Source organism: Piliocolobus tephrosceles, unplaced genomic scaffold, assembly GCF_002776525.5.
Source record: "Piliocolobus tephrosceles isolate RC106 unplaced genomic scaffold, ASM277652v3 unscaffolded_36658, whole genome shotgun sequence".
In the NCBI taxonomy this organism is placed as follows: domain Eukaryota; kingdom Metazoa; phylum Chordata; class Mammalia; order Primates; family Cercopithecidae; genus Piliocolobus; species Piliocolobus tephrosceles.
In genome coordinates this window covers 3,255-13,435 of record NW_022320596.1, presented here as the reverse complement: position 1 = coordinate 13,435, position 10,181 = coordinate 3,255, and the positions used below count along the sequence as shown (strand labels likewise).

At 43.1% G+C, this 10,181-nt stretch overlaps 1 pseudogene across 1 annotated transcript; it reads right to left on the bottom strand.

Moving 5' to 3' along the window:
• Positions 1-6,805: 6,805 nt before the first annotated feature.
• LOC113222945 lies at positions 6,806-7,518 on the bottom strand (annotated as a pseudogene). The gene has a single exon (XR_003308574.2). The product of XR_003308574.2 is annotated as a cytochrome c oxidase subunit 5A, mitochondrial pseudogene (transcript).
• Between the last annotated feature and the right edge of the window lie 2,663 nt (positions 7,519-10,181).

Genomic DNA, 10,181 nt, shown 5'->3' with positions numbered 1-10,181 from the left:
AGGATAGTTAGCTCTTCCTGTTGAATTGATCCCTTTACCATTATGTAATGGCCTTCTTTGTCTCTTTTGATCTCTGATGGTTTAAAGTCTGTTTTATTAGAGAGTAGGATTGCAACCCCTGCTTTTTTTTTTGTTCTCCATTTGCTTGGTAGATTTTCCTCGATCCCTTTATTTTGAGCCTATGTATATCTCTGCATGTGAGATGGGTTTCCTGAATACAGCAGACTGATAGGTCTTGACTCTTTATCCAATTTGCCAGTCTGTGTCTTTTAATTGGAGCATTTAGCCCATTTACATTTAAGGTTAATATTGTTATATGTGAACTTGATCCTGCCATTATGATATTAACTGGTTATTTTGCTCGTTAGTTGATACAGTTTCTTTGTAGTCTCGATGGTCTTTACATTTTGGCATGTTTTTGCAATGGCTGGTACCGGTTGTTCCTTTCCATGTTTAGTGCTTCCTTCAGGGTCTCTTGTAAGGCAGTCCTGGTGGTGACAAAATCTCTAAGCATTTGCTTATCTGTAAAGGATTTTATTTCTCCTTCACTTATGAAACTTAGTTTGGCTAGATATGAAATTCCGGGTCTAAAATTCTTTTCTTTAAGAATGTTGAATATTGGCTCCCACTCTCTTCTGGCTTGTAGAGTTTCTGCTGAGAGATCTGCTGTTAGTCTGATGGGCTTCCCTTTGTGTGTAACCCGACCTTTCTCTCTGGCTGCCCTTAAGATTTTTTCCTTCATCTCAACTTTGGTGAATCTGGCAATTATGTGTCTTGGAGTTGCTCTTCTGGAGGAGTATCTTTGTGGCGTTCTCTGTATTTCCTGAATTTGAATGTTGGCCTGCCCTACTAGGTTGGGGAAGTTCTCCTGGATGATATCCTGAAGAGTGTTTTCCAACTTGGTTCCATTTTCTCCCTCACTTTCAGGCACCCCAATAAGACGTAGATTTGGTCTTTTTACATAATCCCATACTTCTTGCAGGCTTTGTTCATTTCTTTTTCTTCTTTTTTCTTTAGACTTCTCTTCTTGCTTCATTTCATTCATTTGATCCTCAATTGCTGATACTCTTTCTTCCAGTTGATTGAGTCGGTTACTGAAGCTTGTGCATTTGTCACGTATTTCTCGTGTCATGGTTTTCATCTCTGTCAGTTCGTTTATGGCCTTCTCTGCATTAATTATTTTGGTTATCAATTCTTCCACTCTTTTTTTCAAGATTTTTAGTTTCTTTGCTCTGGGAACGTAATTCCTCCTTTAACTCTGAGAAGTTTGATGGTCTGAAGCCTTCTTCTCTCATCTCGTCAAAGTCATTCTCTGTCCAGCTTTGATCCGTTGCTGGTGATGAGCTGCACTCCTTTGCAGGGGGAGATGCGCTCTTATTCTTTGAATTTCCAGCTTTTCTGCCCTGCTTTTTCCCCATCTTTGTGGTTTTATCTGCCTCTGGTCTTTGATGATGGTGACGTACTGATGGGGTTTTGGTATAGGTGTCCTTCCTGTTTGATGGTTTTCCTTCTAACAGTCAGGACCCTCAGCTGTAGGTCTGTTGGAGATTGCTTGAGGTCCACTCCAGACTCTGTTTGCCTGGGTATCAGCAGCAGAGGTTGCAGAAGATAGAATATTGCTGAACAGCAAGTGTACCTATCTGATTCTTACTTTGGAAGCTTCCTCTCAGGGGTGTACTCCACCCTGTGAGGTGTGGGGTGTCAGACTGCCCCTAGTGGGGGATGTCTCCCAGTTAGGCTTCTCAGGGGTCAGGGACCCACTTGAGCAGGCAGTCTGTCCCTTCTCAGATCTCAGCCTCTGTGTTGGGAGATCCACTGCTCTCTTCAAAGCTGTCAGACAGAGTTGTTTGCGTCTGCAGAGGTTTCTGCTGCTTTTTTCTTGTTGTTGTTGTTGTTTAGCTGTGCCCTGTCCCCAGAGGTGGAGTCTACAGAGACTGGCAGACCTTCTTGAGCTGCTGTGAGCTCCACCCAGTTCGATCTTCCCAGGGCTTTGTTTACCTACTTAAGCCTCAGCAATGGCAGGAGCCCCTCCCCCAGCTTCGCTGCTGTCTTGCAGTTAAATCGTAGACTGCTGTGCTAGCAATGAGGAAGGCTCCGCGGGCATGGGACCCTCCTGGCCTGGTGTGGGATATAATCTCCTGGTGTGCACGTTTGCTTAAAGCGCAGTATTGGGGTGGGAGTTACCCGATTTTCCAGGTGTTGTGTGTCTCAGTTCCCCTGGCTAGGAAAAGGGATTCCCTTCCCCCTTGTGCTTCCCAGGTGAGGCGATGCCTCACCCTGCTTCAGCTCTCGCTGGTCGGGCTGCAGCAGCTGACCAGCACCGATTGTCCGGCACTCCCTAGTGAGATAAACCCAGTACCTCAGTTGAAAATGCAGAAATCACCTGTCTTCTGTGTCGGTCGCACTGGGAGCTGGAGACTGGAGCTGTTCCTATTCGGCCATCTTGCTCCGCCCCCCGCCTGGCTAATTTTTGTAGTTTTAGTAGAGATGGGGTTTCGCCATGTTGGTCAGGCTGGTCTTCAACTCCTGACCTCAAGTGATCCACCCGCCTTGGCCTCCCAAAGTGCTGGGATTACACGCATGAGCCACCACATCTGGCCTGTACAGGTATTTTATTTTATTTTATTTTATTTTATTTTATTTTATTTTATTTTATTTTTTTGAGATGGAATCTCGCTCTGTTGCCCAGGCTGGAGTGCAGTGGCCGGATCTCAGCTCACGGCAAGCTCCGCCTCCTGGGTTCACACCATTCTCCTGCCTCAGCCTCCAGAGTAGCTGGGACTACAGGTGCCCGCCACCTCGCCTGGCTAGTTTTTTTGTATTTTTTAGTAGAGACGGGGTTTCACCGTGTTAGCCAGGATGGTCTCAATCTCCTGACCTCGTGATCCGCCCATCTCGGCCTTCCAAAGTGCTGGGATTACAGGCTTGAGCCACCGCGCCCGGCCAGTACAGGTATTTTAAAAGCCAGTACATCATATTCCACATCTTCTTTGTATCACAGTGATCAAGTAGCAGACGTTGAGATGGAGCTTCCATCAGCCTGGGTCTCTTGAGTAACTACAGTGAGAGACGCCTCTGCTGAATCACAATGGACATAAAGAGTGACAAACTTTTGCTGTATTAAGACTCTGAGACTTTAGGATTGTTTGTCATCAGCCTGACCTAACCCATGATGCGTGATATAGGTCCTAAAGTCCAGTCAGTGTTCTGAAAGCAGTGACTTTGTCTCAAGAACTCAATGAGCAAGGCAAGGGTTTTGCCTTAAGAACTCAATGGGTCAAGTCCAGAAAACCAAGTTCACTCAGAGAATCCAAAGGACAGGAGCAGTGCCTCAAATGAAGGCAAAGTCAAGAGCCAAGAGCTGAGAAGAACTGGACTGGCATGAGAACAGGTTGGAAGTAAAGCTCAGAGAACGCTTGTTAATTCCTAGGGAAGGAAGTGAATTAAAGTGAGTAATATCTGTCTTTATTATTTTCTCAGCTCTGATCCACAGTGTGGTCTGGTAGATTTGAAGGTTCAAGGTCAAGTGGACATGAGAGTGGTGGAAGCATCAGTACTATGCAGTTTGTGGAGGTTCAGGTTGGTAGTACAGGGAGATGTAGGAACACAGTGCAGGTGCTCTGACTAGAGAGAAGGAGCAAAGTGTTGAAAACAAACCCTGCGACGATGAGGAGCTCTGTAGAGGCACACAGATGTTGATGATAGGTTCCCTTTGAGCCACTGAATAAGATGTTCCATTTGGTCATCACTGTGTATAGTGGACAGTATTCAGCTGGACAAGGTTGTAGACTTCTAAGCTGGGAGATGAACTGAAAGTGAGGTCAGAGGTCAAATGACTGAGTCCTCTGTAAAGGAAGATCTGGTTAATAGACTGTCTCCAAGTGTGCAGATTGGGGCTAATATGAAAAATGTCCTTGTTAGAAAGTTGGGTCAGGAACATTCAAGGCAGCACTGAGTATTGGACAGGACACATTAATTCCTCAGGTGTCTCAGGTGTTCCTTCAGTGTGTAGATATCATGTAGCAGTAATGTGTAGATGCCGTTTTTGATTCTGGCCTTTGGAGACCATATTCAGGGCTAAGTATAACTAGTCAGGAAGCATGGTGGCAGAGCATCAACCTGAACACATGCCCCCTGAGCTTTAGGGAAACAGTGTCTACCTGGCAGTTTTGGCTGCCTAGATTATATGATATTGGAAACTCAGAATAGTAAAAAGAGGCAACCTGCCTTGTATCAACAGAACTGCCCTGCACGTGGCAGCTGCTATAGGCTATGAGGAGATGTATGAGATGTATGCCCTACCTTCAGATGCTGAGACCTCAGGAAACAGTTGCTAAAAGCTAAAATTTCCATTCCCTGGGATAATATTTTGTCTCCACTGGGCTCAGCTTCCATGAAAATGGGCACAGGGTTGCAGTTAACAGACCTGATGTCCTTCTGAGATGCACATTATAGGTACCCCTATAACTTTGCTGTAAGCTAAGTGTCTAGAGACTATAAAATGCCATAGAGGTTCAGACAAGGTCAAAGCAGAGACAAACAAACCCTACAGCCTCTGGATTACAGAGCTGCTTTCTGGGACCTAATAAATCACTTTACCTTCTGAATTAGTCAATTAGTGGTGCTGTGAGGGTAGGAAAGGAGTGAATAAGCCACTAGTAACATCCAAATATGGCTATGAGCCTTGGTAGTCGTGGTAGGAGCTGTTTACAAAGGTCACTGGCGGCTGGCTGAGGAATTGGTATTATGGTTTGTGAGAAGAGTTTCAGCTTCAGAAGAGGGAGTGCAGCTGCTTGGCTAGATCTCAGGCTGGGCACAAATTCAAGTGGACACTTGAACTAGGGAGGGGAGTGATGACAGATAGCCCCTCAGCTTCCCTGTAGGTGGTATGCATCCGAAACCTCTGGCATTGATGTGACAGCGGAACTGATGCTCCAGGTCCCAAGCAATGCTGATGGGTGGCAGGCATGAGTCCTTCAGGAGATGCTCTGGTTATTGGCTTTCAGCTTGGAGAGGTCAAGACCCTCAGACAGTGTGGGCAGCATGTGACTAATAGGAGCTGGCTCTGAACACACTGCCTCCACAAACAGCTGGGTTCATGTGGTCATCTGGGTCACTGTCCTCTCTCCCTGCCTGCCCCCATCCCAACATTTCAACTTCAGCAATATTGCTTCCTTTCTTCGTCCCAATTTTTTTTTTTTTTTTTTTTTTTTTTTTTTTTACAGAAAGTGGGTCCAGTCAACCACAAGGCTTTGTTTTGCTGAGTTGAGTATGCAAATACACAAGGACCTGTAGTCCTTCTCCACACGGTGCTTAACTTTCTCTGTAAAGAAACACTGAACAAATATTCTTTAAGCACTGATTTAATGGAACATCAAATCGTTGATTTCTTTGGGTACTTGCATGTACTGATCTGCCCCCTCTAACTGCCCTAAGAAGAGGATTCTAAGTATAATTGGAATGCAGAAAAACTCTTCATGTAGTTGAGGTCTGCAGCACAGCACCAAACAATTCAATGAAGCATCAATGTGAAGATGCCAGGCAGAGACATGGGAGCCAGGAATGGGGCCGTGCAAGAGTAGTCAGCCATAGTGAGGCAGGGCAAGACTGGTGTGACTGAATCATGACAGATCCTCCATGGTACTTGAAATCCCCTCCACTCCCCCATCATGGACTAAATGAAAAAATGTCCCGTCCCCCAAGATAGGGGCCCCAGTGGACCTCAAAGGCATAATCTGGCTGATGTTGGCATTGGTTAGGTCAATTAGGATAGAACAGCTGACAGAAAGACATCCAGAGGGAGAGTCCAACAACTGTTCAAAAGAGAGCCAAGACTAAGATTGGAGAGGGAAAGTAGTGTCAGGTCTGAGAGGTTACAATAGCAAATAAAGCTACAAGGTTAGGAGCCAGATGAAAGGGAGGTAAGGAATAAAGGCAAACACCACCACCACCACCACCACCACCAGCACCAACACCAACAACAACACAGAAGGGAAAGAGGACCTAGCTAGAACTTGTAAAAAGGGTCAAGATACCCAGGCTGGGCGCGGTGGCTCACGCCTGTAATCCCAGCACTTTGAGAGGCCGAGGGGGGTGGATCACAAGATCAGGAGTTTGAGACCAGCCTGGCCAATATGGTGAAACCCCGTCTCTACTATAAACACAAAAATTAGTCGGGCGCAGTGGCACACACCTGTAGACCCAGCTACTCTGGAGGCTGAGGCAGAAGAATTGCTTGAACCTGGGAGGCGGAGGTTGCAGTGAGCTGATATTGTACCACTGCACTCCAGCCTGAGCAATAGAGCAAGACTCCGTCTCAAAAAAAAAAAAAAAAGAAAGAAAAGGGCTGGGGGCCAACCTCAAGGTGCTTGAGTAGGCTGGCCAAACTTAAATGCACAGGTTAGGAGGGAATATTATATAACTAAGAATACACATGATACTGTGATAGTTATTTAGTGGTAATGATGATATCAATGACCATTTATTTAAATAATAAGCTTTAAAATACCTTTGATACATTTGGAATAGTTAAGAAAATACAAATGTGTACTGAAGATGTTAGATAGCATTAGAGAATTATTGCTAATTTTGTTCGTTGTAATGGTGGTATTGCAGTTAATAGGGAGAATATTCTTAATGTTTTCAATCTCTAAGAAAATAAAGATTAACTGTCATGATAACTGAAAAAAAATATATATACACACACACACACACACATATATGAAGTAAATATGACAAAAATTTAACAAGTTTTGGATGCAGGTAATAGTTCCATGTACTTTTTTTTGTTTTTCCTGTTTAAACATTTTTCTTTTTTTTTTTTTTCCCAGGTCAAACTCATTTCCCTTTTATTAAAGTCCAAGTTACCATTACATGGCTTGGTACTCAATAAAGGAAAACTTGTTCAAATAAGGTAATATGTTATCATCAGTATTTCCAGGAAACTGTTCACACTCAAGTAGCAATGTCAATAAATCCATGGGGAAGCCCATCCATGGGGTTTACACTTTGTCAAGGCCCAGTTCCTCCGGAGTGGAGATTCCCAGTTCATTTAAAGTTGGTCTAAGTTCCTGGATGACATAGGGGTAGATTTCCTTATGAGGTCCTGCTTTGTCCTTAACAGCCTCTAGGATACGAACTGTACTAGCAAAATCATTTAATCGTCTGCATGCCCGCAAAGCAGCATCAATGATTTTGGGCTCTGGAACCAGATCATAGGTAACAAGTGTGTTTATCCCTTTACGCAATTCCCAGGCATCTATATCTGGCTTGTTGAAGTATGTTACCCAGCCAGCATCAAACTCCTCATGTGTCTCATGTGACCCATGAGAATAGCAGCGAACTGACTGGATAGCCGCGGCGGGGCCGGGGGTCCGGGCAGAGTGCAGCAGGCCTCGAGGGCCGGCCCAGGTGGTGGCGGCCACAGCGCAGCGGCGGAGAGCGGCGCCCAGCATGACGGCGATGGCGGCGCGCAGGCTGAGGGTAGAGAGAAGCCGGTGTGAGCTCGCGGGTTACTCCAGAGCTCAACATTTTTCTTAAAAATAGTTATAAATAAAAGCTAACACTTAATTTTTATCAATAGAGCTACCAGAAACTAAAATACAGCTAGGTATAAAATGATTATGCTAATGAAAAATCAAGACTATGTGGGTGAAAATATGTTATCAATTATCCATGTCGACCAGAAACATTGGGCGAAGGTCTTTATCACAAGGAAACTTTGCAGAGCAAATTTGAGATTAGAGATGGCTGATAAAATAGTTTCCAGATTTCTCCAGCAGTTTCTTAGGTCTCTCCTGATTTCAGTAATCTAAATATTCATTTGCAAATGCATCTATTTTAAGGGCATTGGGAGTAATAATTTCTTTTTGCAAGTACTTGTATCTGTTATATTATCTTTATCACTTTTGTCTAGCATTTTTAGTTATGTCTTTGTGACTGTCTGATTTATTCCCCAGCAAGGAATAAAGCTTTTTCTTTTTTTCAAGGTTCATTTTTCAAAATTCTTGATTTCTCTATTCCACATGTACATGCCTGAGAAGTACTTATTTATTTAATAAATACTTATTTCTTAAATACTTATTTATCAAATAAATATTTATTTAAGATTCATGTCCTGAATACATTTCCAGAACTCATAAACCTTACTACCATTATGCAATTTATCTTCTGCAAATCATTATTTTTCTACGGTAGCTTGCATGCTGAAAGCAAAGTGCATCTACATTCCCAATGATCAGAAGTGTCCCACTATACTCTGGGAACCAAAATTCCAAGAATACTTCCAGGTTCCAAATTTACCCCTCCTGTAATGGAAAATCTCTCCTGCTGAGGTGGTAGTTTCTGATTGCACAATATTGTGTTCCCTTTCCAGGGCTGCAGGAGCCCAAACACTCTTTTGAAAACCTCTTTCCCTACTAGAAACACAGGCTGTTCATTTAGCAATTAGAGCTGTCAGCACAGCAAGCTGGCAAGAGAGAGAGCAGCATCTGTTTCTGGGCAGGGAGCCCTAGGCAGAGCCAGGAGTTGAGGGACTGGGGAAACAGGTAGGACAGTGGCTCTAATTTGTCACTTCCCCAGCACTTACGTATTTGCATCTTGTATCCTGAAAAGTGATATATGTATTAATTTCACCTATATACTGGAGAGGAAAATTAGAAAATGTGGGAAGTAGATAAGAACAAGAATGGTCTGTGGGTCTCCAAGGTCTTGTACATAGTGATACTGCCTCATCCATTCATCTCTTCTCTCAGCACCCACCTACTGACTGCCTTTTCTATATCTGCTGCTGAGCTTGGTGCTGTGGACTACTGGTGAATGTGGGATGGTTCTTGTCCTTGAAGGGCACACAGTGAGTGGAAAAAACTAAAGTATAAATGAGAGCTACAAAGGATTACAGACTACGGGGGCATGGGGAACCCATACAAATAGGAATGGAATAAACTGTGGGTTTCCAGTATCCACCTGCCCTTTTGTTCTTAGGAGCCATATTTCCTAACCATTTACCATGTGAATTCTTTCCAAGCTGCTGCTCTAAGGTTTTCTGTTATCTAACCAGAAGCCTGAAATTCCTCAAATTTTTATGGCACATGCTATTTGTCCATAGCTATTTAGGTTTACCACCTAAATTCATAGTATAAATCTTGCATCCTAAGATAAGTACCTAATGATTGTGGTAAGTGTCCTGTACTTCTACATAATGGCTAATTATATAATAGCTAGCAAATATACTTTTTGAGTACTTTCGACATTAACTTGCTGTGTGGCCATTTGGCAAGGTCCGTCATCTCTCTTCTAGTTCTCAGATATTCCATCTGAAAAATGAAGAGATTTGTCCTGCCCTCCTTATCCCCTCCTTGAGTTGATGACCAAGGGCTCTGAAGAATGAATATATTTTACTTAAGCAAGGGTGTCTATTTTTCTAGACAAAATGATAGTTTATATTAATAAACAAATCTAATGAGCCAGAAAAATATTAAAAGGCTGGCAAACCAGAAAAATATTAAAAGGGTAGCAAATGTGTCCAGAAATGTGATTATCAAGAGATAACCCGTTTCCTTCCATATAACTCTCTCTTAAACCACCCCCCATCACACACAGCCACAGATGGGACTGTCGTATACATAATGTTCTCTAGTTTCCTTTTCTCATTTGAAAAAAATATTGAGCATTTTTTCATGCTAATAAATCACAGCTATCATTTTTCTTTTTTTATTATTATACTTTAAGTTCTGGGGTACATGTGTACAATGTGCAGGTTTGTTACATAAGTATACATATGCCATGTTGTTTTGTTACACCCACCAACTCATTATTTACATTAGATATTTCTCCTAATGCTATCCCTCCCCCAGCCCTCCACCTCCTGACAGGCCCTGGTGTGTGATGTTGCCCACCCTGTGTCCATGTGTTCTTGTTGTTCAGCTCCCACCTATGAGTAAGAACATGCAGTGTTTGGTTTTCTGTCCTTGTGATAGTTTGCTTAGAATGATGGTTTCCAGCTTCATCTTTGTCCCTGCAGAGGAAATGAACTCATCTTTTTTATGGCTGCATAGTATTCCATGATGTATATGTGCCACATTTTCTTTCTTTCTTTCTTTCTTTCTTTCTTTCTTTCTTTCTTTCTTTCTTTCTTTCTTTCTTTCTTTCTTTCTTTCTTTCTTTCTTTCTTTCTTTCTTTC